The sequence below is a fragment of the Mirounga leonina genome, unplaced genomic scaffold (assembly GCF_011800145.1).
Source record: "Mirounga leonina isolate KUSES-001 unplaced genomic scaffold, KU_Mleo_1.0 Mir_165, whole genome shotgun sequence".
Lineage (NCBI taxonomy): Eukaryota > Metazoa > Chordata > Mammalia > Carnivora > Phocidae > Mirounga > Mirounga leonina.
The window spans coordinates 71,248,279-71,254,278 of record NW_023270415.1 but is presented as its reverse complement, the minus strand read 5'-3'; the positions used below and the strand labels follow the sequence as shown (position 1 = coordinate 71,254,278).

Genomic DNA, 6,000 nt, shown 5'->3' with positions numbered 1-6,000 from the left:
GGGGGGGGGGGGGGGGGGGGGGAGGCTTTGATCCCCACCCTGCTGCAAGAAATGGAGCCGATGGGGGAGGGGTTGAGCGGGAAGGAGGCCCCGCTGGGGAGTATCACGTGGACTTTGCACCTCTGTTTAATTCCTGGCCCTGCCACCTTACTAGTGTGTGACCCTGGACAAATCGCTTACCCTCTCTGAGTCTTGGACGGCTGTCTGTAAAATGGGTGCTTTGAGTAGGGCCTAGAGAAAGTGAGCGTTGACTTCCTGGCCTGGAGGGGGCGCCGTAATGGGAAGTGTCACTGTCAGTCGCCTCCCCTCTAATTTCTGCATCCCCACTGCCTAGAAGGGGTCCCTGGGTACATGGGAGGCTCTGGGTAGATATTTGTGAAATGAAGAGCTGGATCGTGAATTTTGAGAAGTGAGTGGGGGTGGGTCTACATTTTGGCTTCCGTGCCCAGTAACATCCATTCCACAATCCCCAGAGAGCCACATTTTGCCACCTGGGATCTGTGTAATCCATCCCCTCCCCCGAGGAGGATTATCTTGTGAAAATATTGATTCCTTGTGAAAAGGAGCTTAAAATCTGACTTTGAGCCTCTCCTATTCTGGAAAGATTGCATTCTGTGGAAAAGGAAGCATCATTTTGATTGCCACCACCAGATGAGTGTCCGAGGAGGGTTGCCAGGGCTAACACCTGGGCTGTTTTCCCAGACTTGGGGGTTCCTGGTAAACATGGAGGAAGCCGGGGAGAGGTGGTTTTCTTCCTTGGTGGGGCATGCAGGAGAGGTCAGCTGGCCCGAGTTTTCTTCCTGGGGAGGCCCGTTGGAATTTGCATTTTCCAGACCTTGCCAGACTTTTGGCATGGGGAGGAGCAGTGCGTGTGCTGAAGGAGACCAGTGTGGGTTAAGGCACAGGGGGACTTGGAAGTGGCCTTCAGGTGAAGGCCCGGTGTGGGTTTCTGCACTTCACTTTGGGAGATTTTCAAGTAATTTCGCTTTCTTTTACAGCTGGCCCTTCTTTCTCAGCTCCCAAAGGCTTCTGTGCACTTCTCTTAGGATCTGAGCTGTGGCTTTTTTCACATCCGGAGGGCAGGAGGTGAGACTGGGTGCTCCTAGTATTGTGAGAGGCAATAACAGGCCCCTATGTGCTGCAGCATGCTGCCGTTTGGACACGGGCAGATTCGTTTTTAAGACGTGGACTGGTCACGGTTACCGGTGAAGGAGAGGTTTGATTCTTACTTTGCAAGACTTGGCGAGGGTGCAGGACTTGGCCCCAGACCCTCAGCCAGGAAGCGGCCGATTCAGCATCCTTGCCCGTCTTCCATCCACAGCGCGCTCTCCCTTTCCTCTGTGGGCTCTGCTCCCTTCTGAATGGCCTTTGTGTTTCCCCGGGCACCTGGCAGGCTGTCTGGCATGTGCTTGTCTACACGGTACACGTTTTGTGACCGACGAACAAAAGAGACATGGTTTCCCCCTTGCTCTTTACGGAGGTACATTTGGTCTCCACCTCAAGGTCCGGGCACTGGCCTGTAAGTGACCTTGAGATTGTTCTTTGGCAGTTCTTCCCAAGTGCATTTTGATTCCCTGTTCTGGAAGCGCGTTCTCTGACAGCGCTACTTCAGGATCCAGAGACAGTGACAGGAGGGACTCTAGAGGGAAGCCAGTGTCACGTGGCCTCGTGCTGAGCTTTGCTGCCATCTCCTTGTCTGAAGAGACCCCATCCTGTGGCTTCGGCAGCCTGGAACTTGGCCGTCTTCAGGGAATCCATCTTCCAGCAAGTGCTGTGGAGGCAGTGTTGAGTTAGTGACAAATCAGATTTAAAATGGGTCCACCGTAGCTACACGTCGGTCAGGCAGCCTTAGGGAGGTCGCTCCACTCCTGGGACCCCCTTTTCCTCATCGGTGAGCAGGCAGAATCATCCCCGCTCCAGCCGGTCCACCTCACAGGTTGCTGAGTGAGAGGGCAAGACCCAAATCCACACGTTCACCTTTGCTTCTTACTGCCCCATCGGCCTGTCACCAAGGGTCAGAGCCTCAGTGTTCTCATTTGTAAAATGGGACCGTGCAGCGTGGGGTTGTTCTGCTCATGCAGTAATGTGACGCCCGTAGCCGAGACCCCTGCTAAATGGTGATCATCATCCGTTTCCTCAACTGGAGCTTCTCAAAGGCCAGCCCCATGTCTCTGTTTTAACTTGACTTGGAGCTTCTCCAGAGAAGTAAATTGAGGCGAGAGGGGGGCTGGCTGATTTTATTCTTTTTCACCTTCCCTATCTGGGACACTTGATAAAGGCCCAATGAAGAAAACATCATTAAGATGGTGTTTTTCATCCATTTCTGAGGGCAAAGGTCTTTTTTTTTTTTTTTTTTCACTCTCTCATAAAGTTAACTCTTGAGGTGCTCATGGCACTCACTTCCTGTGTTCTCATCCCCTTTGCATGGACGCCTTCCAGCTTTAACACCAACACCTGAGTCCCTCAGACTCTCAGATCGACAAAGGTCCCGTTGCTTGGGAATGAAGTTTTTGACGGTCTGAGAAGGAGTGACCGGCCTCACCAGGTTGAAAGAAAGATAGTAACTTTGTAGCCAAGAACGCATGAGGTTAAGGGCAATTATATTTTCCTGTCGTCCTTGTCCACTTGGCCTTAGGGCCCAGACTGCCTGGGTACACATCCTGGTTCTGCTGCTTACTAGCTCTGTGACCTTGGGCAAGATTTGTCCTCTCTCTCTGGGTCTTCTTCAGCTTGAACGTGAGGGTTGTGAAGATCAACTCTGAGGTCCCGTGCAGTGCCTTCCAGCACGGTGCACGGCGCATAGCAGGTGCTCAGCCAGTGTGGGTTCCTCTCTCCCCCTCCCCAGGGCTCTGTCCATCCCCACCCCTGCCCCATTGTCCTGTCCCGCTACTATTCCCCTGGGAACTGAGTCCTGGGCTGACAGCTTCTTCCAAGATTCCAGTTCAAGGCTCCATGCTTCCCCAAACCAGTCGTTGACTGGCCATCATATGGCACTTCCACTGAATGGGAAGATAATTGTACCAGAGCTAGTCAAGAAGAGTAAATCAGGGAGTCACTGAGTTTACGTTCTGTCCCATTGATTTTTTTTTCTCCTTTCCAAAGACTTACTAGCTGCCATCTGCTCTGAGGGAAGGAGACATCATGTTCATAAATATATAAATAATCGAAGTCAATGAGGAGAATTGTTTAAAGAAGTGTGGCTGAGAGTGATTTTAATAAATATTTAAGATGATCTGAAACTATTAGAGGAATTGCAGGGTTTATTAAAAAACTGGGAAATGTGTTTTGGAAAACTTTCTTTTCTTTCCAAGTTGAATAAATGTCAAGGGTAGAGAATGAGAGAGGAGCATATTCTGAGCATGAACACAGGGCCCGTGAGGGGCAGGTGGCCCGCCGATCTGCTTGTCTCTGTTGGGGGACGTTGGCATCTGGGCAGTCATGCATTTATAGGTTCTGACAGGTGGGGAGGGTGACAGTAGCCAAATCTACAGAGCCAAGGGTAAGGGACCTCAGCATTTTCGAGAGCTGCTTGAGCTTCTTTGAGACTCGGGGGGTGGGGGTGGGGAGCCAGCAGGTAACACATGCCAGGAATCACCCTAGGGCCTGTACATGTCAGATCCTATTTGTGGGAGTCCGTGGCAGTCTTCTAGAAGGTTCCTAAGACAGATCTCTTTTGGTTAATGACGGGCTACATTTTAGTGAGTCCTGCTAAGGCCCATAAGTTGGAACGCTTCTAGGTGGTCAAAGCAAGGGATGTGGGGTGGGGGCAAGTCAGAGCTGGGGAGCATCTTGGAACAGTGCTCCCCAAACTGGAGTGTGCCCCCAAATCACTTGGGGGTTCCTTTGCAGATTCTGAGTCAGAGGCTGGGGATGTGCTGAGGTTCTGCATTTATGCTTTCCCATGGGAAGCTCTGGTCCGTGGACCACACTTTGAGTAGGGAGAGCCTGAAGACCCCCACTCCCCTCATCATTCAGGACCTGGATGGATACGGGTATGAGTCTGAATATGACACCCAAGGGTCTGAAGGCAGTTGATAGTTCAGTTAGAGGAAGAGGCAGCCATGCCCATAATACATGCGATTAAAAAGATGGAGGCCTAGAACAGAGTCCAGTGAGAACACGAAGGGGTGGCAAGAAGAGAGCCTTCCTTTATCTAAGGCCTGTCACACTTCCTTTATCACAAGGCCTGTACCCCCAGAACAGTTGAGGTGGGGAGGGAAGCAGCATAGAGCAGGTCTTCACACGTGGTTTGGGCTGGAAGGATTGAGCAGGAAGCTCATGTTCAGAGTGTCAGGGTTTAGGCGTCCAGTACTCTTAATTTAACAGATGGGGGAACTGGGACCCAGAAGGAGAAACATCTTGCGCAAGAGGCCAAATCAGGCCTGGAAAGTGGGGCTTAACCGGGCCTCTCCTCATGGCTCCACGGTGCCTGCCTTTGAGTGTCTTGGGATGGTCCTCAGTGCCAGGCAGCCCCCAACCCGGGGCTGGGGCCAGCTGGGTGTCCTGTCCCAGCTCAGCAGTATCAGGGCTGGTGACCTTCCTTCAGCAGAGGACTAAGCACTTAAAGCCACAGTGAAAAAGAAAGCCCAAGGCAAGAAAAGCAACAGCGTGGAGTTCACTGCCCTCAGAGGCTGCTGGCCCGCTTGCCCCTCCCTGCCCCAGCATCCTCAGATGTGGGGAGTGCAGTGGGGAGTATCTACGTGGGGGAATCAAGGACGGGAGGAGGCTTCATCTGCTTCGGAGAGCCTCCTGGGACTGGCTTTAGTCTGGCCACTTGGAGCTCTTTGGAATCTAAGCCCAATGCCCACTCAGCAGACACTGCCGCCCTGTGGCGCTCCAGGAGCCCCAGCCCTGCCACTCGGCGGCAGTGTGACCTTGGGCCAGTCCCTCACCTTGCTGGGCCGGGGCTGTCAGGGCTGAAGCTGGTTGGAAGGACTCAGTGAGGCAGTGTGCACGAGAGCTGCTAGCTAGCCCCTGGTGGAAACCCTCGCCAGAGGTCCCCCTCCCCCAGGACCTCGTCCCAGGTGAGCAGAGAACTGATCTGTCCAGTGCAGGTGTAGGGCCAGGGTCATCCTCTTGGCAGAGATACAAGGTATGAATCTGATGGGAGGCGGATGTTTCTTTAAGATAACATCACACTGCTGCGGGGGCTTTACGCAAAACCACACGCTGTGGTTGGCCCCTCGGGGGGTCTCCCTTGACCCAGGATGCCGGCAGAGTGCAGAACTGGGCGCTGCGGCGGCCGCGTCTTGGGCCGCCCCCGGCTCCCTCGCCGTGCACTCTGGCAGGCTGCACCACCCCTTGGTATCACAGTGCCTGTTTTTGCAGCTTGTTGTAGCTCTTGCATCAGAACAGGTCTCAGTGGGCCTGGCTCAGGGCCTGCCGGCTGAGAGGTGCTCTGGAGCAGAAGGCCGCTGTCCATGCAGCCTCGGGGGCCTGAGCTCAGGGAGAGGAGCCTGCTGCTAACGGAGGCTTTTCCTGCGAGTCTCTGCACAGCCCCTGCTTTGCTCAAAACCAGAGTTGAAGTCGAATGCAGAAGACAATGTGGAAGTGAAACTCGGTCAATAACATCCTAAAATGTCTGCTCCTACTCCCCTGAACTCTGGTTTCGGGTACTGCTCTGAGCCTCGGAGGCACCAGAGGCCAGGCTGTGTGCCCAAGATCACACGGGCTTGTGAATGAAAGCTGAGGGACGTTTTCCAGTCCTTTCTGAGCGTGCCTTCACGATCAGTGTCCAGTTCGTAATGGAGGAACAGGCTGCATCCTGCTATTCGGTGACTATAATCAAGCGAGCACCTACTGTGTGTAGGCCCTGTGATGAGTCTGTGTCGGGGGATACACAGTGTGGTGCCCACTGCCACCCACACAAGTCCCTAAGGGCCTGTGCAGCTTGAGAAGGGAGCCTTTGTTTCCTTAGGCTAACCCAGGCCCAGCCCCCCATCCTCCCAGGCCCATTCTTGTCACCCAGGAACCGGAGAAGCTCTCTGGCTGTGTTTGGGG

At 53.8% G+C, this 6,000-nt stretch overlaps 1 protein-coding gene across 5 annotated transcripts in view; it reads left to right on the top strand.

Annotated features, from left to right (window-relative positions):
* The window catches only part of CYRIB (CYFIP related Rac1 interactor B), a 147,646-nt gene that overhangs the window by 1,946 nt on the left and 139,700 nt on the right, over positions 1-6,000 (top strand). The gene's annotated exons all lie outside the window — the stretch shown is intronic.